General features: G+C 43.7%; 1 protein-coding gene across 2 annotated transcripts in view; it reads left to right on the top strand.

The window, feature by feature from the left end:
• The window catches only part of nrxn1a (neurexin 1a), a 1,388,176-nt gene that overhangs the window by 22,281 nt on the left and 1,338,736 nt on the right, over positions 1-27,159 (top strand). Inside the window, exon 2 of one of the 2 annotated variants that reach the window (XM_055639806.1) lies at positions 3,602-3,693. The exons of the other annotated variant lie outside the window; for it this stretch is intronic. The gene's annotated coding sequence lies outside the window, so the exon portion shown is untranslated. The remainder of the gene's footprint in view (positions 1-3,601; positions 3,694-27,159) is intronic. 2 annotated transcript variants of the gene reach the window in all.

Here is a 27,159-nt window from a genome sequence, read left to right as displayed (position 1 = left end):
AAAATAAGCACTATCAAATTTCTAGACATTTTCAATCCCTACCTACAAAAGTTATCATGTTTGTTAGTAACTCGTGGACTGCACAAAGATCAAAATATTAGGATTCTCAGAGAACTTGTTAGGCCATCAAAATTGAAGATGTTATTTAGACAGAAATCTGCAAACTCTTCATTTTTACATTTCCCAGTGATGCATTATGATATAATCTCAGAATCTGCCGATGTTAATCACATTGTCTTGTTCAGTAGAAAGAACGTTACACATTGCCCTTGGTGATTATTCCAAAATTTGGACCATTAGAATTTTTAGACGTAAGATAAAGTTTGTCCTGCTCCACTGGGCTTTATCATAGTGAATTTGAAAATGGAATTGAAGTATATGAAATGCACCACTTTAGCACCAGCTACCCATTGCGTAAGCTGAAAATAGGCACTGAAGGAAAGACAATGTATATATGGTGAAGATAGGAAAAATTTTCATTGTAAAAATAATGAGAGCAGAGTAATTCGGAAACACACCAAATAGCAGGATCAAAGTTAAAATAGGAAGATGTGATGGATAACAAAATATAAGACCGCTTTAGTGGGTGAGGAATAAATAAAAGACAATCAAGACAGGAAGAATTCTGGCACAGGTAACTGGCATTGATTAGCAACAAACCAATGAATTAACAGTACGAAATCTGAAAATAAGAGATGCATATATTATAAATTAGTCCAATGAAACATGAATGCACCAGTTCCAGTTACAAGCCATAATAACTGGGCAGATGATAGAGTTAACTGTCTTAAATGATACACAGAATGTTGATAAATAAAAAAATAGAATGTTGAATAGAACATGTGAAAATTAGTAAATAATATAACATAACAAGGTTTTGATAAGCAACTGTTTATAATGCTGTAATGCTGTTTCTTTAAGAATGATCAGGAACAAAGGTGCAAATCTAATTATGCAGCGTAATGGAATACCAGATATTAATTTTTGGACATTTTTATAAATAATGGTGAAAGGACAAATTTAAATCTATTGGAGGAGGATGTGAAATAATTGTCAGAAACACTTGAAGAAAAGGAATTGGCTCTGAAAACAATTAGCAGGCTTTGAGATGGAAAAAGTAATAAGGCTCTCACAGGATTGCATCCCACACTATTGAAACAAGGTGGTAATGCTCCAAAGATAGACACAAAATGCTGGAGTAACTCAGCAGGACAGGCATTTCCTCCCGCATGTTGTGTCTATCTTCAGTGCATAACCAGCATCCGCAGTTCCTTCCTGCACATGATAATGCTCCAATTACACCATATCTTTATCTTCAGAACTACGCATCTATGAATATATCAGGTCACTGGAGATGTTGTCATTCTTTAGGGAACAGGGGATTCCCCTTTTCCATTAGAGATGAGGCTCTCACTGGGTCCCCTGCATATTCCACAGCTCCACTCTTGCTCCCCCTCCCCCCATTCGTATCAAGGAGGATTATGTGCTCTATGCGACGGCTGATGGGGTGGAAGGTGAGGACAGAGTCCCCCTTGTCCTTACCTTCCACCCCAACAGCCGTCGCATAGAACACATATTCCTCCGACATTTTCGCCACCTCCAACGGGATCCCACTACTGGCCACATCCTCCCATCTCCACCCCTTTCTGCTTTCCGCAGAGACCATTCCTTCCGCAACTCCCTAGTCAACTTGTCCAATCCCACCCAAACCACCCCCTCCTCAGGTACTTTCCCCTGCAATCACAGTATTTTCAGGTGAGGCAGAGGTTCCTTACACCACCTCCAACCTCATCCACTGTATCCGATGTTCCAGGTGTCAACTCTTGTACATCGGCGAGACCAAGCGCAGGCTCATCAATCGTTTCGCTGAACATTTCCGTTCAGTCCACCTAAACCTCCCTGATCTCCCAATAGCTCAGCACTTTAACTCCCCTTTCCATTCCCAATCTGACCTGTCCTGGGCCTCCTCCATTGACAGAGTGAAGCCCAGCGCAAATTGGAGGAACAGCACCTCATATTTTGCTTGGGTAGTTTACACCACAGCGGTATGAACATTGACGTCTCCAACTTCAAACAGCCCTTGCTTTCCCTTCCCTCTTCCAAGTTCTTCCACCAGTCTTGCTGTCTCCGACTACATTCTATCTCTGTCCCGCTCAGTCCCCTGACATCACTGAAGAAGGGTCTCGACTCAAAACGTCACCCATTCCTTCTCTCCAGAGATACTGGCTGATCCGCTGAGTTACTCCAGCTTTTTGAGTCTATCTTTGATTTAAATCAGCATCTGCAATTCTTTCCTGTACATCTTTGAACTTGCACTTGTGAAGAGAGGGATGTAAGCAGACTGGCAGCAGACAATTTGTTAATGGTGGTGACAATTAAATGATAATTCAACAAATAAGGAACCATTAGGAATGCATATATAATTAACATTTGTAATAAAGGTACTTCAAGATTGACAAGTTTAATTTTTGTGCAGCATTGACCAATTGAATAGAGGGAGGGGATGGATTAAATACAATTTTTTTAGAATGCAGAATGCACAAGATGTTTCCTAGAGAAAAAAAAGATGTCTGGTATAAATGGAAATAGAATAATTCAGATGATAAAATGCTTGTTAGACAAGTACTAAAGTAGAACATGGAACAGTAGAGCATGGTTGACATAATCCCTGCTGAACATGATGTCAAGTTACACAAATCTCTTCTGCAAGCATGTGAACCATATCCCTCCAATTGCTGCATATCCATGTACCTATCAAAAAGCCTCAAGCACCACTGTTGCATCTGCCTCTGCCTCCACCACCAGCCCAGCAACACTCTCCAGGCGCTCACTATACTTGTGTATAAAGAAAACTTTCCCTGTACATTTCATTTAAACTTTACCCCTCTACCTGTCCTCTCTAGAATTTGACATTTCCGCCCTGGGGAGAGGAGAGGAGGGGAGGGAGGGTTGGTGGGGGGGGTGGGGGTGGGTGGGTGGGTGGGGGGGGGGGGGGGGGGAGCGGGGGTGGTGGGTGCGATTGGGGGGGGGAGGTTCAGACCAACTACCCTATATACAATCAGAAAGTATTCAGACCCCTTCACTTTTTCCACATTTTGTTATGTGACAGCCTCATTCTAAAATTGATTAAATTCATTTTTTAAATCGTCAATCTACACACAATACCCCAGAATAAAAAAAGCGAAAACAGGAGTTTAGAAATTTTTGCAATGCAATTAAAACGAGATAACTGAGATAATTTGCAACAATTTATTTATTTGCGTCTCTTTTTGTCTTCCACGTAGCCTCTTTCCTTCAGTATTTTTGCCTTGATAATTATTTTATTCTGTTTCAACTTTCCTTTCGCCCTTTTTTTTTCTGATACTTCTTTATCTCATGTACATTTCTGTTAACGTGCCTCCCTTCCACTTCAACCTTTCCATTTTTCAGTTCTATCTCAATCTCTATTCATTCATTCTCCCTTCCTCCATTACTCATTTTATTTTCCCCGTTCTCTCCTGATTTTTACCTTTTGTTACTTTCTTTCCATTTTATGCACATTTCTTGGGTCAAATTTTTTTTTCTGTGTCGCTCACCTGCTTTCTTTCATTTTTATTCATAGACTAATTTGTCGTGTGAACAAGTGAATGGAGAAGTTGTTCAGGCTTATGGGTGGGCCTGAGAAGCACAGAGATTGATTGGATGAACGAGCAGGTGAGTGAAGGAATAATTGGGTGGAAGAGCTAGTGGAATGACTGCTTTGTCCATTTTCCAAGATTTTGGTAATTTTATGGGTATTTTGAAAATGTCCTACGAGTCCCTTATAAGGTCATAAGTAATATGAACAGAATTAGGCCATTCAGCCCATCAAGTCTACTCCACCATTCAATCATGGCTGACCTATCTCTTCTTCCTAACCACATTTTCCTGCCTTCTCTACATAACCCCTATTGTCTTGTACATCTGTCTTCTTGTACACTCACTTTCAAAATAACCTTTGGTTGAAGGCAATATCCTAGTGCATTTTCTGCAGCCTAGGTTGTCCATTGGTCATAGGGTTTAATGTGATTGGATTAGTTTATTGTCATATACATCAGGGTGCCATAAAATTGCTTGTTTGAATTAAGTTCACTCAGTAAAAAGTATAGATACAGTAATGATAAACTTAACAATAAATACAATGATGAGTGCGAAACAGCAGAATGTTGCAAGACTGTAGTGCAAAGCCCAAGCAGTGCAAACTAATATTAAAATACAATACTGGAATAACCGAATAAGGTGGAGTTAAGAGTAAGAATATGATGCAACCCATCTGGGAATGGAATATGAAAGAGATGATTGGATCAGGAGTCAGATAGCAATAGGGAAGAGTTAGTCCAGATGGTTCTTAATTCTGGAAACAGAGGTTTCAAGCACCTGAACCTTCTCCCAGAAGGTTGAAGAGAGAAAAGGTAACGACCAGGAAACAGACATCCGTGATGGTACTTGTAAGCTTCCTGATGCAAAGGTCTGTGAAGATGGACTGGATGGATGGGTTTAGTTATGCCCAGGGTTAGCTCTTCTAGAACCAATTGTAGTAGATTGTTCCAGGCTCTTTGAAGAAGTTTATATGAACAAATAATTGACTCGATGAAAGTAAAATATATATTTTTTGCATAGATAAATGAGGATAAATGGCATAGGCCAGGATAACCATTTTTTCTTATGGTAGAGGAGTCCAGATTCAGAGGCCATGGGTTCAATATGAGAGGGAAACCTGCCAGGGAAAGCTATAGAGGTGAGCATAATAGTGATGTTAAAAAGCCTTTTGGAAGGTATGTGGATAAGAGAGATTTTGAGGAATTATGGGTCAAACTCAAGCAAATGGAACTAACTTAGTTATTACAGTATAAAACCTGGTCAGCAAGGATGAGTTGGACTGAAGTCCATTCTTGGACTGCATCTTTAATTATGGAAAAATGTAATGTGTTGTGCTGTTTATCACACTCTCAGATGTTAACAGCCAAAATCTTATTTTTTGTCCAACATCATTAGGCAGTATGGCTGCCATTTTTATAGCCTGCCAATACAGCTGGCAATGTGTGATCTATGCTGTGTCTCTCCTATCATTACCAACAGGGAAATATGAAACGCTGAGAGACACAAAGTACCTAGCAGAAAAGCACCCAAAGAATATTGCATTTCTGTTTTGCTTCTAACTTACAGTTTTAGCCATATGCATCATTTAAAACTTTATCTGAAGTTTCTATCTCAAGACTTTAAATCGATGTATTTCTGAAACCTACTGATAACTTAAGAGAAGTGACAGCTGCCAGTTTGAGCAAGCATCCTGGGCTTGCAATTCACAGCATGTCAAATGCTGGATTGATATTTGTCTGTAGACTGCAAATTGAAGCTGAAAACAGAAAGCAGTAAACCAACATTTTTTGATAACCAGGTATATTTTGTCAGACAAGGTTTTTTTCGGACAAAAGCAACGAGTCACACAATGCGAGAGGGAGAGAAAGATGGATCTTGAAAGAAACAGAGATAGAAGAATAGAATAAGATGTGACCCTATCCTCTCACGTAGGGGATGGAAAGATGAATATGAAAGTTAGAAATGTTATAAAAAGATTCCATGTTAAGCATCCAGAATGCAGTAGTTCTGTGGGGATCCAGAGTTGCTGTTCCACCAGAAAAAAGAGCAATTATTGTGATGAATTTACTTCCCAGATCACGCAGGTATATATCATGTGAAGTAGGCTTCTGGCAGCTTGTCTGATGGTGTGAAATACTTGGTCAATTGGGGATAATGTCAAGTTTGTCACAAGTTATCCACCTGTAGTTCTTCCCCATCCATGGCTCTGGCTAAATAAACCAAAATTAAGGGAAAATATGGATTTGGCCTGTCCAGCAATGGGAGCCATAATAATGATTGTGGAAGATACATATTTGAAGTGAATAGAACCAGTTCTCATGATTGGGCAGCAAAGTGGCACGGTTGATAGAGCCCAGCACCAGAGACTTGGGTTTGATCCTGACCTCGGGTGCCATCTGTCTGAAGTTTGCATGTTCTCCCTGTGATCATATGGGTTTCCTCTGGATTGCTCCAGTTTCCTCCCACGTCCCCAAAGATGTGCAACTTTGTAGGTTTGATGTACTTGGTGGGCTGAAGGGCTTGTTCCCAAGCAGTTTTTTACTAAACTAAAACAAATTACTTATCCCTAACTTTAAGACAGATCTTTGCTGCACATGGTCATCCAGAATTACTTATGAACATACTTTGGAAGTAATTTAATTATTGGTGAATTGTAATTGTAATTGTAATTGTAATTGTAAATCTTTATTGTCATGTCCTGAGTATTTGGTGGGGAAACAAAAAAACGTTTCTCTGAAGGGCTTGTTCCCAAGCAATTTTTACTAAATGAACAATTTAAACTCTAATTACATTATCCCTAACTTTCCGACTGGCAGCGGGGGTGACGCGATCTTTGCTGCAAATAGTCATCCAGAATTATAGCCTGTGGGAAGAAGCTGAGGAGCATACTTTGGAAGTAATTTACCTCTTGATTGGTGAAAAAGTTTCTCAAAGGCTTTGATGAGAGAAGCTCTGTGCACATATTCCCAGGAAAAGCACCACCCTGCTTGCGGTCACTATCTCAAAGGCAGCATGGTTAGTGGAAGTTCCAAAAAAATTCTGAGGTTAGTGTGAAAAATTCTGAGTGTGGTGGACTAGGAAAGATGAAAGCTGGTAATATTAAGATAAAAGTTGTATGTTTCTTATTTTGCCATCTGCAACTTCAAGATGAGCTTCTGCATGTGCAGATGCACCCATGGGCAGACATGTCGGAATGGATTAGATTTGGTGATGACAGAGCTGAGCGCTACTGTTTATTCCAAATATGAGAAGAAACAATTTTGTGTCGGAAGCAACTGCAGGTGTTGGTTTCTAAAGTTTTGTTTAATGTTTTTTGTTTCTTTTTCCTTTTTTCTTTTTCTTTTTCTGCTTCTTACAGCACCGGTGCTGTACATGGCAGCCGCGCCAACAGCCTGTCTCATCTCTTTCTTCTTTTGCTGTTTTGGTTTGTGTTTACTTGTATGTTTTAGTGTACCTTTAGTTTTTGTATTATGTGGGGAGTGGGGGGGGGTTGGGGGAAACGTTTTTTATCTATTTTCTCGATGGAGATGCGACTTTTTCATTGTATCTCTGTTTGTACTCGGCTTAACATCGTGGAGCTGGCAGTCCCTTTATTTGCAGGAGCTCCAACCACAGGAGCTTCGACTGCTCTGATCGTGGGAGCTTCGATCGCCCCGATGCGGGAGCTTCAATCTCTGACTTCAGGAACTTCGATCACCCCGACTGCGGAGGTTTTGATTGCTCCAAACGCGGGATAAAAGGAGGAAAGAAGGTTCAAGTTATTCGCCTTCCATCACAGTGGGGAATGTGAGGCCACGAAGAAACAAGATGTACGTGCTGCCTGCACTGATGAGGACTCGGAGGGAGTGCCGTGAGTGCAGTGATCTCAGTGTTTGCTGGGAACATCGCTCCGGAGTCTAGTGCGAGTGTGGATGGTTTTCTGACTGTTTGGGCGGACAGGGATTGCAGAGAGAGTGGCAGCGGTCGGTACAACGCTGGTCACATCACTGTGAAGGAGCATGTGTGTGGCCCGGTCATTGAACTGATGGCGGTGGGTCTCTGCTTATGCTGTGTGCCCTGGGGAGTCTCACATGCCGTTGTGGTGGCTGTTTAAGTCTATGTTTAATCTTTATGTAGTTATGTATCTTGTTGTTTTTTTTGTATGACTGTTGGCAAATCAAATTTCTTGTATGTTTACATGATTGGATAATAAATTAATTACAAATTAATTACAATTAGTTTTGTAGCTTTCTTAAAAACATTGACTTTTTCTCTATAGTTATTTTGTGTATGTTCTCAAAAATTGATAAGGAAATGCATTGTCCATGCTGGTCTTTGGGATCCCTTGGGCTGATGTGGGAATCTGGTGTTGTGATCCTTTTGATATTAACATCCTGAAGTGGATGAGAGGCACAACAATAACTTGTTGACAATAAAGACATTTGATTTTCTGTCCTTTAACCAATCCCTAATATTTTACTCCAAGCCCTCTGAATCCTTACTTTATCTCAGTATTGGATGTTACACCTAACATTGCTTGGGTATTCATGCTGGCATTCATAATCTATTTAATAATTGCCATTCAATTAGATTTGCAACACCCAGTGAATTAAATATAACGTATAGTTATTCAACTAATAATATAATTTTGGATTAAAATGTTGTAGTTTAACTCATTACCAATAAAACATACACACCGAAATAAAGTATCCAACAATTAAAATATGTATAGTCCTCTTTAAGTAAGAATGTACAGCGCACAATTTATTTGATTTCAATGTTGAAATGCTTCAGAATACATTTACATAATATTTGTGGATCCAAATTCCTGAGCAGCATGATTGGTGCACCTTCGTTTAGTTCAAGATTATACGATGTCACACCAGGTGTAGACAGAGTTTAAATATTCAACAGGAAAATGTGCAGCCTCAATGTCTGCAACGCTGTTAATACATTTATATTGTGCATGTTGTCTGGGAAACTTCAAAATGTGAGTTTTTAAAAAAATGAATGGCATGCTCAGGCATTGTATATTGATGCCAAGATTACTCTTTCATGCTATTATTGGTAATTCAAATAGTATTGAGTGACATTTTGCAAAAATAATTTGCACCATATCATGAAGTGGTTTTTGGAATTTGGCCCAATTTTTTTTCATTCTTGTTGAATCTTTGCATTTACATTCTCCAATTCAAAGCAAATTATTTTGCAGATGAATCGCCTGTCAAATGTGTTGCATGTCAGTTTTCATTTCTAGTTATTTAATATTTTTCTTAATATGTTTGAATACAGACTTGCAATTTTAGTACATAAAATAATTGGTAGCATTTGACAAAAATCTCATGCAAGTCTAATGTAATATCTCCCATTAATTTATAATTGTATCTCCATTTCATCTAATGCTGCTTTGCATTACATGTACATTCATTCCAGATAATAAGTTTGCAATCTTTTATAATTTTATCCTTTGCAGTTGACGGACCAATGTTACAAGTTGGAAGCTTCATACTTGTCAAATTTGAAGGGCGTTTAAAGTCTGAATGTACAGTATTCCCCTCTGTCAAAAGTTTTGAAGCAATTCCTGATGATGCAGTGGCCAGGATAATCATGTTTTGTCCTTGAACTTTAGCCACGTTGACTTTAATCAGGAAAGCTTTTCCCATTCCATCAGAAGCATCCAAAAAATCTGGTTGTTGTAAACAGCCCCCATTATGGTATCTTAAGTGGTGAGGCGATGGGCAGAATAACTTTGACTTGGATAAAATGAAATGGGCCACAATGACAAAACAAGATACATAAAACATGAAACTAAAGTGACGAGTGGAAAGTTCAGGATTTCAGGAAAGGTTGGGGAGGGGGGTGGGGGGTGGGGGGCAGTCTACCCCACGACAGAAGGGAGAGGAGTTGCACATTTTGATAGCCGGGGAGAAAAATGATCACCTGCGGTGTTCTGTGCTGCATCTTGGAACCAGTCTGTTGCTGAAGTTACTCCTCAGGTTGACCAATATGCCATGACCCACCCTTGACCCTGCAATATTCCCCAGCTCGATTTTCCAGATTTATTCTTTTTTTTAGACATATTTTGTGTAGTTGAACTCATCTATCCATTATGTCAGACATTATAGTACAACTGATAGACAATCACAATTAATGTACAGAATTTCAGACTTTGTTATCAAAAAAAGTTTGGACTCTTTGTTTAACAGTTAGTCAAGATATTCATCCCTGCTTTTAACATTCCATGCAAGAGAACATTGTATGTATGTACCCTTAGGCATTATTGGCAATGGCACCATTTATGTCAATACTGAATTACCCTTGAGAGGATGATAGTGAGCTATTTTTTTGAACAGCAGAAGTCCTACTGTGTGAAGGTCCTTCCACAGGACTGTTCATTGAGGAGTTCCAGGTTATGGGTTCAGAGATGGTGATGGATGATGATACATCAGGATGGTATCCAACTTATTTCCTTTCTTCTGCTCAAAATCATCACCAAACGTTTGCGTCATTCGAACAATGTTGTGTCTTTTCCTGTAAGCACTCTTGTAATTCATCTTGGAAGTACAATATATGTAAGTTTTCATTCTTGCCACATGATAGGCTGTGTTTCGCTGCTGCTTCTCAGGCAATATGGGCGGTGCAGTGGTAGAGTTGCTGACTTACAACACCAGAGATCCGGGTTAAATCCTGACTGTCTTAATGGAGTTTATATGTTCTCTGTGACCTGCGTGGGTTTTCTTTGGTAGTTCCGGTTTCTTCCCACACTCCAAAGACATACAGGTGTGTAGACTAATTGGCTTGGTAAAATTGTAAACTGTGTCTAGTGTGTGTAGGGATATTTTTGCACCATTTCTGTTTCCTATCGAAAGGAAATACATTCTTACATTTATATATATACTAGACCAAGTGCAGACCCGTTGGGTCTGTTCCACCAACGTGCGGTTGTGAAGGGGAGGCGGCATGCAGCGTCACACACTAACTACCCCCCCCCCCCCCCCGCACTCATGCTAATTCCCCCCCCCCTTGATATTATTTTTAATATTATTAATTTGCTCCTTTTACCCCCCTAAACCCTCCTGTCCATCGAAGCATAGCCCCCAACTTGCCGTCACCCCCAGGGAGGGGGGGGGGGGGTAGAGAGTGAGGGCAGAGAGAGAGGGCAGAGAGACACAGAGAGAGGGGCAGAGACACGGAGAGAGAGAGACAGGGGGGAAGTGGGGGGGAAGAGAGGGGGGAGGGGAGGGATAGGGGGGGGGGGGGGGGGAGGGGGGGGGGAGAGGGGGGGGGGGGAGAGGGGGGGGGGGGGGGGGGTGAGGAGAGGGGGGAGAGGGGGGGAGGGGGGGGGGGGGGGAGGAGGAGGGGGGGGGGGGGGGGGGGGGGGGGGGGAGGGGGGGGGGGGGGGGAGGGGGGGGGGGGGGGGGGGGGGGGGGGGGGGGGGGGGGGGGGGGGGGGGGGGGGGGAGGGGGGGGGGGAGGGGAGAAGAGGGAGACAGGGAGGGAGGACAGGGGGAGAGAGAGAGAGAGTGCCTTTTTTACTCAACCCAAACCCAAACAACCATTTGCAGGCAGTGCTATTTTACTTCAAACTATCTATATTTTCATTTTCAAACCAAATTAAGGGTACTCACTGTACTGCAGACATTTGTTCAGTGTCATTCAGAGCTCAGAGTGACAGAGACTAATTGACAGAGCTCCAGCTTGCAGAGATTAATTGTGGTTTTATAGTCCCTCCCCCTCCCACCAGCAGGAGCAGCAGAGAGAATGGGGTATTTTGTAAAAACATTAATATATCTGTCATTTTTCATCGACGGGAAAAATCCTTGGCACACATATGGCGGAGGGGGGCTCTGAGTGAGGTGGCCAAAAATGGCGGCCGTAGGTGGCGGCGTTCTCTCAGAAATCGCAGCACAGATGGCTAAAACCGGTCAAGAACAGACTTTTAGTAATATAGATATATGTCAACAAATATCATGTGTTTTATTATAAATCATTAAGTCGTTCCTGTTGGAATAAAATACCTGTGCCTAATGACTTGTTTTGAAAATAGACAAAAATACTGGAGAAACTCAGCGGGTTTCCAGACTGAAGAAGGGTTTTGACCCAAAAAGTTGCCTATTTCCTTCGCTCCATAGATGCTGCATCACCTGCTGAGTTTCTCCAGCATTTTTGTCTACCCTTGATTTTCCAGCATCTGCGACTTGTTTTGTAAAATGTTTTTACTCCCATTGTACTAAATTAATATTGCAAAGTGAAAGCTGTCTTTGCAAACAATGTTTTACAATATAACCTACAGCTAATCTTTGAGAATGCATTTAGTTTTTCTGTTTATTTTCTTGGTTTTATTCAACATTTGAAGTCATAGGCTTTACAGGGGGAAGAAGTAGGAGCATTAGCTGATGAATGGTGGGAATGGAAGGTATTCAGAAACTGCAAGGTGCAGACTCTTGGAGTTTCATTCAAACTCTATTAGGTGCAGGAACTTGGCCATGAGGAAGAAATTTGTGAATTTGTTCTCGCATTTGTGAGTTATTCAAGGACTTTAGAATCAATCTGATGGACTCTTTAATGAGATATTTCACAAAAGTGCTCCTGCAGTTAAATCTGTTATACCCACACCAAGTATAGGTAAAGAACTACCTTGGTAGGATTCAGTGTCCAATTTTTTTAATGTGGGGGATGGGAGAAGAGGTCGGGGGAAACGTTTTTTCAATCTCTTACCTTGCCGGAGATGCAATTGTTTTTTTGAATCGTATCTCCGGTCGCTCTGCGGCCTAACATCATGGAGCTGATGGCCTTGCTCGAGACTGACTTTGAGCCCCACCGTGGGGCCATGGACTTGCCATCGGAACTTGCGATCCCTTGCTTGGGATTGATGCTCCAACCGTGGCCTGCGGATTTCAACATCGAGGAGCTCGTAGTCTCGGGTAGAGACTGAGGTCAGAAGCTCCAAGCTGCAGGAGGTTCGACCAGCCCCCACCCGGCTCGGCGGAGCTGAGATAGCCCCGACGTGAAGGACCCAACCGCCGGATACGGGACGCAAGATCGCCCTGACAACAGAAGGTTCGAGTGCCCCGACCACGGGAGAAAAAAGAAGGGAAGAGATTGAACTTTCTTTGCCTTCCATCACAGTGAGGAATGTGGGTGAGTCAATGTGGGTGGATGTTTCATGTTAAAAAATTATTTGTGTGTCTTGTTGCTTTTTATTGGTATGAGTGTGTGTGCAAATCAAATTCCTTGTATGTTGCATCACATACTTGGCTAATAAAGTACTATTATGATTATGATTATGATATCCAAGCAAAAACCATTTAAGCTGAAGATGAGGCTTGGAAAGGAACCTAAATAGATGGAACAGAAAGCAGTAATATTGAAACTCGTGAAACTGATAGACTGGGTAAACTCCATTGTGCTAAAAGAAAATTAATGGACAGCTGAGAACGTGACGGTCTGAAATACTTGAATCAGGTCCACAATCCATGTTAACTCAGGAAGAAATGCCTTTCACATTGGCAGAAGCCATTTTCAGTGAGCAATGCCAGAAATGGCCACTGTAACATAAATGCTTGATGAGGAACTTTTGCTGCTTGACAACACTCATACACAATTTGGATGATGCATGTTCTGATGTATACCTTTTCTTCTTCAGAAGAGCTAAGGCATGTTTAAGTGGAAAATAAATGAGACCTATAGATGCAAAAGATCACATACCACAGCTGATCACATCCCGATTTATGGAATTGAAGATTTAACACCTGGCCATTATCTTCATGAAGGAAATGGAAATGACCAGAAATATTGCATTCCATGAAATGTTTCATGACCAATAATAAGAGTAACTTCCTCTTTAAAAAGGTTATAAATAGCAGATAGACACCTAGCCCATAACAATTCACAGTAATTGCTGAAATAGATGTACTAATGTACACAATAGAACTCAAGCCTTTTAGGGATAACTTATTATACAAACAATTTCATTCCTCACATTTAGCTGAACATTTAGTAAACCTGAAAAGCATTGGGAAAGAAACGTTAAATATTATTAGTGGTTTCAATGCACTCAAAAAAAATAGTGATGAGCTCGTCATACCACAACAGGATTAAAAAACATTTAACATATAGAAGACTTTATTTAAAAACCCCAGAACAGCTCAATTACAAGAAAGCAAACTGATACATTTCTATCTAAAACACTCATCCTGGCAGCAATACAAGTTGGAGAAACAAAGGAACACTTTCATACTGATGTGAGGAAATCAACACCTCTTTGGGAGGAAGTTTACAGCATGAACTGATAACTGAGCCTAAGAGTAAATGTACCAGAAAAATCTTTGCAAAGTGCCAGCACAATTGCAATGATGACTCTTCAGATTTGTGACTTGATTCTATATAGTGACTATCTTCTGAAGTACAAAATAGGAAAATAAATGGTGCTAGTAGTGATGATACTGGTACTTATGGTACCACTGCCTCAATTGTCAGAACAGGAGAAGCATAGCATGATCGGTCTTGGCAGGAAGATGCACTGACAAGTATACGTGACAACTAAAATGTGGAGCTAAATCAAAAGCACTAACCAAAACAAGTTGTTTTTCAACATAGAGAAATGCAAGTGCAAGATCTGGTGCAAATATTTTAAACAGAGAATTAGACAACAGTGAAGAAATCATGAGCAGTGAAATACCACTGAGGCTATGTGGAGCTGTTTTTTCACCTACAAAGAAGCAAAGTACCCCCTGTTGGAGAAGAAAAACAAAACTGGGATCTAAGACAATAACAGAATTATGTAAGAACTGTCAGTCAGTCAAGCAGCATCTGTGGGAATAGAAAGCAGTCAATGTTTTGGGTCAACCACCTTCCCTCAGTTCTGGAGAATGAGTGGAGAGACCACAGCTTTCAAAGCAGAGCTGGATCGAGGAGCAAAACACAGGATAAAAGACCACATGCAGATGTCTGCTCCAAGTTTCCATCATGGAGCATGAAAGAGTTGGGAGCTCAATGTTAGCCGCATCAAATTGATTCCTATTGGCAGAACAAGGGACTCTGGAGAAGATAATGTGTGAACATCGAACCCAATTTATTTTTAAATAATTAAGTTTATAGAGTGATATGGATTTACTATTATGAGTTCATCTTCATATTATCAAAGGGTGTACGGGTTGTAGAGTCCGGACCAAATATTTAAGAGATCTCTTCTCAAACAGAGCGAGGAAAAAGAATCCCCAACAGTTGGGTATTCCCGGGATGGCGGTGCTGTCATATGTTCAAAGAATGGAGCGACTGGGCTTGTATACACTGGAACTTAGAAGGATGAGAGGGGATCTTATTGAAACATAAAAGATTATTAAGGGTTTGGACACGCCAGAGGCAGGAAACATGTTCCCGAAGTTGGGGGAGTCCAGAACCAGGGGACACAGTTTAAGAATAAGGGCTATGCCATTTAGAACGGAAATGAGGAAAAAAGTTTTTCTACCAGAGAGTTGTAAATCTGTGGAATTCTCTGCCTCAGAAGGCAGTGGAGGCCAGTTCTCTGGATGCTTTTAAGAGAGAGTTAGATAGAGCTCTTAAAGATAGCGCAGTCAGGGGATATGGGGAGAAGGCAGGAACGGGGTACTGAGTGTGGATGATCAGCCATGATCACAGAGAATGGTGGTGCTGTCAAAGGGCCGAATGGCTTACTCCTGCACCCATTGTCTATTGTCTATTGCCTGTTTCTTTACTTCTAGCTGCACCTCTGAAATATGACATGAAATCATCAGCTGAGCTTCTAAGTGGCAGAAAGTACAAGACAACCAGGCAGAGTAAAATTAATAATGTAATAAAAAGTAACTGCAGATGCTGGTTGCAAAGATGGACATGAAATTCTGGAGTAATTCAACGGGTCAGGCAGCATCTTTGGAGAAAGCGGATGCGTGACGTTTTGGGTCGGGACCCTTCTTCAGATTGAAACGTCACCTATCCATTTTTTTCAGGAATCCTGCCTGACCCGCTGAGTTACTCCAACATTTTGTGTCTATTAAGTGAAATTAATCCTCCACGAGCCCAAGTAAAGCAATAACTCACTGATGCACAATTAAGAGCAAGGCGACACAACAGCCAACCTATTGAATCATTACCTAAATTGTGCAGATGACCAGCTGTACATGCATAAGCTCCAATTAGGAAAACCTCAGATAAAACTGAGGGTAGCAATGTTACAAAATTTTGAGATTTTAAAAATCGAGTGTAATTTATCCCATCAGGTAAAGTATAAAAAGAAGTTTAATTTGACACCTAATTCACTTTCATATCTTCAGAATAATAAAAACGTTATGGCCATTTTCATACTCGTAAATTAGCATCTTGTTCCCTATTGCTTTTTCATTGACAACACAAAAGGTGATCGAGAACCGTCAAAAGCCCATAACTTTCTTAAAAAGTAAGAGAACTGAAAGACATTTTCAGTTATTATAGATTGGAGTAGCATTCTGAAACAAATATGAAACAATCTTACTTAGATGACTTGAAATTAAAGCATATAATTAGTTAGTTACCTAATTGTAGCTAATTCAAAATTCAATTACTAGATCTAAACATCTATCCATTTCTTAAGAATAGATTAACATTTTTAAATAGACTAAGTGTCCAAATAACATTCACACAGGACTTCAGAATAATACATAATTTTTAAATCTCATTGTCATGGGTTTATAGGCCAAATGGAAGGAATTTAATGTTTAATACATGTAAATTAATGGCCATTTAAATCAGCTTGCGAGTGAGTTTTTCTGGAACAAGATCAATTGGAATGTTGCAGTTGCAGTGGATTCAAACCCATATCGGCTGCAAAAACACTGCCAGCTCGTTTGGGGAAAAAATCTCCGTTTCGCTACTTAAAATGTGAACTAAATGCATCTTAAGAAACACTTTTATACATAAAAATAAATTACTTTCTTTTACCTGTCCCCTTCGTAAAATCCGTCCCCGTTGTCGCCGTTGACGGCTTCAGAAGCTGATTTTAAGATCACTCCAGCGATTAACTTGTCGGGCAAATTTTTTAAAAAAACACACAGAACGGCCATCGGAATGATTCTTCAGCAAAAACTTGCACTCCAACAAAATATAATCCAGGACCAGGTCGGAGAAAACCGCATTTTAACCCTGCCCGCCCACCCCCTCAAACGCGCCAAAATCGCGCACACGGCCAGTGGCAGAATTGCAGCACTGCTGAAGGTAAGTATTGTAACATACCTACTGAGGGCATCGAGGAAGCTGATGCTCCAAGATCAGAGATGGTCAAGCTTAAGGCAGGGGAGTCAGATCCAAATACATCTCTGATTTACTGATGGACAAATAAAGTATCACCATGAATGAAAGTGATTTATAACAATGGACTATAAAGCACCAACATTGCAGCAACAAGACAATGCATAAATTCCGCCACTAACCTCCATCTTGCATAACCGGTGGCTTTGATCCACAATTCACTGAAAGTGGCAACATAAGTAGATATGGTAGATAGACACAAAAAACTGGAGTAACTCAACGGAACAGGCAGCATCTCTGGAGCGAAGGAATGGGTGACGTTTCGGGTCGAGACCCTTCTTCTGACTGAAAGTCATGGGAAAGGGAAACGAGAGATATAGACGATGATGTAGAGAGATTTACAACAATGAATGAAAGATATACAAACAAGTAACAATGATAAAGGAGATACGGTGTTAAGGAAGTCACACTAATGCTTGTCTTCATTGGTCAGGGCATTGAGTATAAAAGCTGGCAAGTCATATTGCAGCTTGTGACCGTGCCCCTCCCTTGGACAGGGAGATTGCAACATTCACGTGGTCTGGGGAGGGAGATTGCAACATTCACGTGGTCTGGGGAGGGAGATTGCAACATTCACGTGGTCTGCCCTGTTTCGACGAATGCAATCAACCTTGCGTACACAATCAAACAATATCAAATAGAACAAGTTGTCCTACAATTTTAGGCTGTGCACGCCATACGCAAGAAGAAGAAGGACATTGCTCTGATCCTGATCACTGGCTGACAGGCCAGGAGAGGTCAATCCTCAGCATCATTGGTAGCAACTGGGCCCAATTAGCTGGCAATGGGTTGGCCTTTGTCAGCCTACTCATAAAACCCAGCCATTCAAGCCCGGGGGGTGAAAGTGAGAGAAGAAGCCAAAGAGAAGGAGGAAGAAAGAAAAAGAGGACGGGGGGGGGGGGGGGGGGGGGGGGGGGTAAATTTTTTTTTTGGGGGATATTGTGGGTGTTTGGGCCTTGCCCAGGTGGGGAATGTGTGTTTACCGCGGTGGGGGGGGGGGGGGGGGGGGGGGGACTGGGAGGCAAATGAAGAAAGAGAGAGAAAGAAAGGGGGTGCTTTCCTGCTAGCCATGTTCCTCTTTCACAGGTATGAGGAAGACTGATGCACTGGGACAAACCCAAGACCACTAGCGCTACCCTGTGGTCAATACAGGATTGCCAGGAAGAAGCCCAAGACAGCCAGCACCTCCACTGAGACTCAGACTGAGTGGGCGTGACAAGCCCGAGATGGCATTGCCTCTTCCTACCGACAGGCAACGAGGGACTGCGCCCACACACAGAGGCAAAGACTGAGCCACCATGATAGCCCAGAAACCACCAGTGCCTCTTCTTGAGGCAAGGGTGAACTGCAGGAGGTCTGAAATCACTGTGCCTCCTCCTTCAAAGACCAGGACTGAGCTGCTGAGACAAGCCCGAGATCGCCAGAGCCACCGCACACGTGCTCTGATGGCGAGAGTCAACACCCCTATGCAATCCCAGACCTTCTCCCACAATAAATACAATATATCACACGAGTTCACACTACCGTGTGTGTCAGTGTGATCACTGCCGAACTCAGCATCAATGTCAATGCCACATGTTGTATAAAACTTTTGTCAGGGCAGATTTGGAGTATCCCGTGTAGTTTTCGTTTCCACATTATTGGAAGTTTGTGGAGGCTTTAGCATAGGTGTAGAAGAGGTTAACTGCTATGTTTCCTAGGATGGGATGTATATGTTGCCAGGACTGGTAGTAGAAGCAGACATGAGACCAACATATTAGAGACATTTTGAGAGATATATGAGGACGTACGGGATAGAAGGATATAGACCATGTGCAGGCAGATGACATTAGTTGGATTGGCACGATGATGGTCCAAACATAATGGGCCGCAGATTGTGTTCCTGTCATGTGCTGTTCTATGTTCTGTTTAACTCATCTCAGAAAGATTTTGTTTCTTATTATCACGTGTACAGATATTGAGTGAGGAGCTTTTGTTTTGGCGTTCTCCAGTAAATAATAAAACTGTTCATGAATATCACCAAGCCATCCACAATGCAAAGATAAAGAATAAAAGGTACAACATTTAGTGCAAAGATGTAACATTGAATCTCGATTAAAGAAATTTCAAAGGTCTCCAATGAGGTCGGGGTTGTCAGAAAGGTATAAAAGTCCAGTCAAGAAGTTGAAAATGTTGGGCATCAGCATGATACAGGCATAAGAGATGCTGCCTCACTGGTGCCACAAGTTCCGTTCTTAGTGTTGTATGTGTGGGGTTTATCTGTGTCCAAGATAGACACACAATGCTGGAATAACACAGCATCTCTGGAGAGAAGGAATGGGTGATGTTTTGGGTCAAGACCCTTCTTCAGACTTTATCTAGGTCTCCCTCACATCCCAAAGACGTATTGATTAAGAAATAATTAGCCACTTTAAATCATCCCAGGTATGTAGATAGCTGGTAGAATCTGGGGGAAAGTTAATGTGAATGTAGAGAGAATAAAATTATATTAGTGTAGGATTTGTACAAACTGGTGCTTAGTGAGTACTCGGTGAGCTGAATAGCTTGTTTCTGTGCTTTATGAAGTCATTGGAGCATTTTATCACCAAAACAATATCAAGAATAGAGGAGTGAAAAGTTATCATATGGTTTAAAATAAGTTTTAGAATAACTTTCAGAAGTATACTTTTCTCTGAAAAAAGGGATGCTACTATTAGAAGACTGAGCAAGGAACTACATTGTGAGGCATGGTATTCCATTTTGTAATTGAGAAATGTACACTCATGAATGCACTATTTGTACTGAATACATATTGTATCACGCAGTACACACATGACATGGTGTGGACGAATAAACAGTGTGAATCATCAATCGGAGTCTCAAAATCTTATTAATGAGCAGTCTTTTAGAGTCCTCTGGAAAGCCAGATGTAACTAAAGGGCCTGTCCCACTTAGGAGATTTTTTGGCGACTGTCACAGTCGTAGCAGGTTGCCGAAAAAGCAGCGACTGGACCCACCCTACGATAGTGTCTACGACAACCTACCACCTACTCGACGTCAAGCTACGGCAAGCTACCGACAACCGGCAACGCAATCGTCACAACTTAGGACTTCCACCCACGACCACACCTATGACAACCTACGATCACACAGGCGTGACAACCGAAGTCAACCTATGTTCACCCTCGACAAGCTACGACAAGCAACGACTCTGTCGGCGACAACTGAAGACAATTCTGTCGCCGGTACCTGTTGTCGGTTGACGTAGTGTAAAAATGACTTATTGCACACACAAGTCTTTTACTGTAACTGTTTATTAAACTAACTCTTTACACTAAGCTGTAGCTGTCCGTGGTCATCACTGGAGCTAGAGAGCGAGCTAGAGGTGGGGACACTACAATTATACTGGAGACAATGGGGAGTGGTTAGTAGTGGGGAGGTCACTATGGTTAAAGGAACATGCACTGATCTACATCCTTCCTCTTAGAAATAAAAGCATGGCAGGGAATATACAGAGTGACCACGGCTCATACGCTACGAACACAAACCGCATCGGTAACAGTTTAAAACTATGCGAACTCCCCGTAGCGGACAGGCGGCTTGACCAGCCGGCCAGAGCGGGTGCGCAAACCGCACTCCTCCTCCTCGGCGGGAACAGAAGTGACGGCAGCCGGGGCATCGGCAGTAAAGGCGGGCGGTGGAAGGAGAGGAGAAGGCGGGGAGCCGGCCGGGGAGACCGGTTTGGCAGGCGAGGCAAGTTTGACAGGCGAGGCAGGTTTGACAGGCGAGGCAGGGGAACGGGGCTTTGGGGAGCGGGGGACCGATAGTTGGGAGGGGAGTGTGCGCGGCATGCGAGGAGTTGCTGGGGCCAGCGGGGCAACGGGAGTGCTAGAGGGAATGGGGGGGTGGAACGGATCAGCGGGTGGCGGAGTGGGCTCGTTCACGAGCAGCAGGTGCTGGCGGGAGCGACGATAGATAGCCCCCTCGTAGTCGACGAAGTATGAACGCGGTGAACCGGCGTCACCGACCACGACAGCCAGGCGGTAATGACCAGAAGGGGACTGCATGCGAACCACCTGCCCCGGGAACAGCCGTGGAAGGGGCCGGGCGGACTTGTCGAAGGAGCGCTTCTGGATATCCTTCTTTTGGACAATGCGCTCAGTGACAGTGGCAGGGTTCTGGACCGAGGGTTTGAGGGACTGTTGAGAGACCGGCAGGGGAGGTCTGGTGGTGCGTGACATAAGGCGCTGGGCAGGGGAACCGAGCGCGGGGTCGTGGGAAATGTTGCGGAGGTTAAGCAGGGCAAGGTGGAAATCGGAACGGAAAAGGCGGCAGTGTTCCAGCAGCTCCTTGGCACTGCGGACGGCCCGTTCAGCAAGTCCGTTGCTTTGAGGATACTCGGGGCATCTGGCGATGTGGTGAAAGTTCCAACGGGCAGCAAAGGCACGGAACTCAGCGCTGGAAAATTGGCTGCCGTTGTCCGACCGGAGGGTCACCGGGGAGCCGAAGGTGGAAAAGTGGCGGCGAAGCTTCCCGATGACAGCGGCAGAGGTGATGGAGGGCAGCTGATCCACCTCGAACCAGCTGGAATATGAGTCCACCAGGACCAGGAAGTGCTTTCCGCGCCACTCGAACAGGTCAGTGGCAACGGCCATCCATGGGAGCTCTGGAGCCGGCGGCTGCAGGAGAGGCTGGCGCTGCTGATGGGGATGCAGGGTGTTGCAGGCAGCGCAAGCGGAGACTCTGTCACGGATGTCTTGAGCCATACCTGGCCAGTAGAATTGGCTCTGGGCCTGGGACAAAGTAGCTTCCACCCCGGGGTGGCCGCTGTGAGCAGATTGGAAATAGTGATCCCGCAGAGCGGCAGGCACCACGACTTTGTGACCCTTTACCACCACGCCGGCGTGCAGCACCAATTCATCCCGAACCAGGAAGTAAGGCACTGCGCCTGCAGGCAGTTCGGAGCGTCGGTCAGGCCAACCACGGCGGATAACGTCCGCAAGTTGTTGCAGGGCAGGATCATCAGCAGTGTGTTTCACCAGGGACTGCATCTGCTGTGAAGGAACAATGTTAACGTTCAGTACCATAAGGTCCGACGATTCGTAGGGGTGACGGGCAACGGAAGGCAGCGGAGCACGAGACAGGGTGTCGGCTACAAACATGTCCTTGCCCTTACAGTAGACGATTTGGAACGTGAAACGCTGGAGTTGCAACATCATGCGCTGCAACCGAGAAGAAGCAACATGGATGGGTTTATTCAAGATCGTGACCAGCGGCTGGTGGTCAGTCTCGATGGTGAAAGAGTTGCCCAGGATGTAGTCCTTGATAGCGCTCTGGTTTCCCAGTACGAGCTGGAGGAGCTCCCAGACTCTGATGCAGCCTCCTCCCATGAAGATCCAACGGTGTTTTCGCTTTTGGGTGCACCTGCTCTGATTACGGATCCCTCTGTGCATGTTACTGTGAACGGCCATTCCTTTTCAGCCAAGGTCGATACTGGCGCTTTCGCCAATGTTATGTCAATAAGCCTTTTCAAGCAGATCAGATCTGGTGAGAAAGTTCTTCCTGGTGACACCTGCCTCCATGCCTATGGGGGAGGCGTCCTGGTTCCCGTGGGAAAGGCAACTCTTATCTGCACAGTTCTAGAGACCTCTCGGCCCCTCACTTTCCACCTGCTGGACTCTGACAACGTCACCCTGCTGGGCGCCCGTGCGTGTCAGGACCTGGGGTTAGTCTCCTTCCACCACGGAATTCACCTGGTGCAGGCCCCCATGGACCCCCTGGCCGAATACCCCGACCGCTTTGATGACATTCTGGGCAAACTGCCCTGCGACTATAAGATTGTTGTCGACCCGAGCGTCGACCCGGTGATTCGGCCGGCACACCGCGTCTCCTTTGCGATGAAGGGCCGCGTGGAATCCACTCTACGCGACATGGTGACCATGGGCATCCTCAAGGAGGTGAGCGCTCCCACCAGGTGGGTCTCCACCATGGTCGTAGCCGCCAAGAAAGACAAGAGCGAAATCCGGATCTGCATTAACCCCAAGGACCTAAACCTTGCCATCAAGCGCCCGCACTACCCCATGCGGACGGTGGAGGACGTTGCTGCACAGGTCGGCCCTGCCACTGTCTTCTCTGTCCTAGATGCCAAGAGCTCCTTCTGGCAGATCCCTCTGGATGAACGCTCCTCATTCCTCACTACCTTCAGCACTCCCTTCGGCAGGTTCCGTTTCCTCCGCATGCCGTTCGGGATCAACTCAGCTAGTGAGGTTTTCCAGCGCACCATGGAACAGCTGTTTGCTGGGTTACCGTGCGCCATCATCGTGGATGACATTCTGGTGTACGGGAGGGACGTCGCTGAGCACGACCTTAACCTCCGCAAAGTACTGGACAGGGCTCGGGAGATAAACCTTAAGCGTAACCCGAAGAAGTGTCGATTCCGGGTCCCGGAAGTCACTTGAAGATCTGATCTGCTTGAAAAGGCTTATTGACATAACATTGGCGAAAGCGCCAGTATCAACCTTGGCTGAAAAGGAATGGCCGTTCACAGTAACATGCACAGAGGGATCCGTAATCAGAGCAGGTGCACCCAAAAGCGAAAACACCGTTGGATCTTCATGGGAGGAGGCTGCATCAGAGTCTGGGAGCTCCTCCAGCTCGTACTGGGAAACCAGAGCGTTATCAGGGACTGCGAGGTTGTTTAGATCTGTGAGGTTGTTTAGATTCCTTCTCGGAGCCGGGACTGGCTTCCCACGGGAACGACAGGCGGCAGAAAAATGGTTGAGTTTACCACAGGAAAGACAGGTCTTGCCCTGTGCGGGGCAAACGTTTGATGGATGCGATGTGAAATGACAGTTAGGGCAGCGGCGTGCGGTAGTTGAGGTGGTGACCTTTGCGGGCAGGGCAGCGGGGTTACGTCGTTGAGTTCCAGCGGACTGCTGGCGACCGGCTGCACCGGTAAAGTTAATGTCCTGGGACGCCGGGTGGGACACGGAGCCAACGGCTGAGGACATGCGGGCGGCATACATTGCATCCCGCAGTGTCAGATCGGGCTTCACGAGGAGCTCCTCACGCAGTTTTGCGTTGCAGAGACCATGAACCAGGACATCCCTAATTAATTCTTCTGTGGTGATTGTTTCAAGGCGGCAGCGCCGAGCCAGGTGACGCAAAGCGGCAATATAAGCGTCGATATGCTCGCCTGGCAGCTGCCGCCTCTGGAAGAAGTTAAAGTGTTCTATAATGTTATTGGTGGGTATATCACAGAGGGCAGTGAACTTAGCCATGAGACATACCGGGTCGTGACGGTCCTCTCCGGCGGCGAAGTCAAACGATGCATATTGATCCATAGCTGCAGGTCCAGCGAGGTTGAGCAACAGGTGAGCCTGTACAGCAGGAGTGGCATCAGGATGGGCAATAGCAATGTAGTGTTCGAAATCGCGCTGGAACACGGTCCAGCGATGGACAATGTCCGTGTCGAAGACCAACGTGTCAGGTCGACGACAGGAGTGGGACATGACAAAACGAACGGAGGGAAGGACTGGGAGAAAGAAATAATAAAACAAAAACCGATAAACAGGAGACGCAGGTCTACCGCTGTGACACCATGTAAAAATGACTTATTGCACACACAAGTCTTTTACTGTAACTGTTTATTAAACTAACTCTTTACACTAAGCTGTAGCTGTCCGTGGTCATCACTGGAGCTAGAGAGCGAGCTAGAGGTGGGGACACTACAATTATACTGGAGACAATGGGGAGTGGTTAGTAGTGGGGAGGTCACTATGGTTAAAGGAACATGCACTGATCTACACGTAGTTAGTCGCCAATGGAATTCACCGAAGTCAGCACCCGGCAGCAACCAACGTCGCCTGGCGACAACCTGCGTCACCCTGGCGACAGGAGAAGGCAAGCTACGTCAAGCCCACAGTCGCCGAAACGTTTTGAACATTTCAAAATCCAGCAGAGACCAGAAAAACGTCACGACTCATTAGGCGACTTGAGGAGACTACTCATGAGCATACTGTCATTACCCCACAACCATACAGCCTACTCGCCTGCAGTCGTCGAAAAAAATCGCCTAAGTGGGACAGGGGCATTACAGCTTTATAGCAAGTGTTTGAAGTTCTTAAAGATAATTTGTAACGTATTGCCAGCACACAGTAGCAAAACACCATTACCATGATGGAACCCCTTAGATACAGTGTGTTTCATTTGTAGATATTCTGTTTACATTCAGTGAAAGTGTAATGTAAGGAATGGTCATTACGGCAATTGTACAAGAACACAGTTCCCTCTCTCTAACTGTATTGTTTAGAAAAGTTCTGGACGTGATGTATCTGTAATAATAATCTGCAAGAAATATCGTGAAGCTGTTCCCATAGCAGGAGATCTATTTGTAGAAGGGAACAGGATTGCGTACCACTTAGTCATAGGCACGACTTAATTCTTTAAGGAAGCATTGGCTTTTGTCATTTACACTGGTTCTTTATACGAATATGCATGGGTGTTGAATGAGCCTAATTTGCAATCTGCCACAACGTGTATTATTATTGAAAATGGCCTTGTCAGTCTCAATGTTTTGTTGCTTTTAATTTACCAAGACTATTTGCTGCTTGGTTGAATACTGTAGACAATTCACCAAATTTCTGTGAGATGACATGAAGAATGAAGTCTCTCAGACAACACAGCTTAATAAAATTACATTTTTAATTTATTGAGTTAAGTGTGGTAATTCTTCTTTACAATTAGTTGTATTGTTTAGTTGTGGAATGGTTATACTAAAGAAAAAAAGTAGCTCTTTCTTTTGCCTCCTACACTTTGTGATAGCACATGAGATCCCTCCAAGCATACAAAAATTAAACATCCCATCTACAACAGGATTAAACCACATGTTGTGAGAATTAAAACTCCCACAGAAATCTGAATCAGACTATAGTAGTTGTGAAACTCTCAACATTTTAATGATTTTGAAAGGCTCAAAGTAACTTTCAAGTTTTTTTCCCAAATGGACACAAAGTACTGGAGTAACTCAGCAGGTCAGGCAGCATCTCTGGAGAACATGGATAGGTGACATTTCAGATTGACACTGAAGAAGGATCTTGTCTCAAAATGTCACCTATCCGTGTTCTCCAGAGAGGGTATCTGACATGTTGAGTTAAGGGCCTGTCCCACTTGACAATTTTTTTGGCAACTGCCAGTATCATTGACAGACGTATCAGGTCACCGAAAAATTTGCGCCCTGATGCAGAGTGCCGCGGCGTGACACGTTATGACGCGACGTGATGACATATAACGCGTGGTGTTTTTTCAAGTGTCGCAACATTTTTTTGTCGCCGCTGGATTTTGAAATGTTCAAAATCTGTTGGCGACACTGATATGACGCCAGCAGTCGCTGAAAAAATTGGCAAGTGGGACAGGCCCTTTATTCCAGCACTTTGTGCCCTTTCGTGTATTTACCAGCATCTGTGTTTCTTTTCCCCGCTCAGTGTTGATGTAACAATAATGGTGCAATTTGATGAGGTGAAGCAATTTTAAGGATAAAGATACATTAATATGCAGGTTTTTGATTCACCAGGTAAATTATTGTAATGATCACAATTCAGTTTTTAACTCCTTAGCAAGAAATAAAATTAATAATCGATGCAGAATTAGTTTGATCAATGCATACTCCTGTCCTTGTAAACCTGAGAGCTGTATGATGTGGAAAACGACAGTCACAAGAATTTTTTTACATTGACATGTAAATATGGAGTATTCCTTTGTTTCGTCGACCATTGCAAAGAAAAATAATCAATATCTGTAGATTTATTAAAAATGTATGGCATTATTTACAACCATGAATTTTCTGAATCTTAAATGTGGACACCCAAACATCTTGCCCAATGTTAGGCGCAGTTCATTTTGTTCTAAAGTTATCTTTTAGGAATAAGTTTGTTTCATCAAAGAATTCCAGGCACAAGCAGATAATTAACTAAACATTAATATGACTTTCTGCACACTTTATTCTCAATAATGGAAGTTTACCCATTCTCATTGACCACTGGAAAAAATACAAAAAATTAAACTGAAGATAAAAACTGAAAACAATTGAGTCATCGCTACATAGTCTTGCAAGATTGTTATATTCTGCCTTCAAAATACTATCCATTGACTTCAGTGGAATGAATTTCTGAGGCAGAGAAAAAACACTGTTGCTACTAAAGAGTATGAATCACTCGACATTTCAAGATCTTTAATGGATAAAGTCACAGTCATACACATTGAAACAGGCCCTTTGCCCAACTTG

This window comes from Leucoraja erinacea, chromosome 8 (assembly GCF_028641065.1).
Source record: "Leucoraja erinacea ecotype New England chromosome 8, Leri_hhj_1, whole genome shotgun sequence".
NCBI classification, from domain to species: Eukaryota; Metazoa; Chordata; class Chondrichthyes; order Rajiformes; family Rajidae; genus Leucoraja; species Leucoraja erinaceus.
This window is presented reverse-complemented; position numbering and strand designations above follow the sequence as displayed.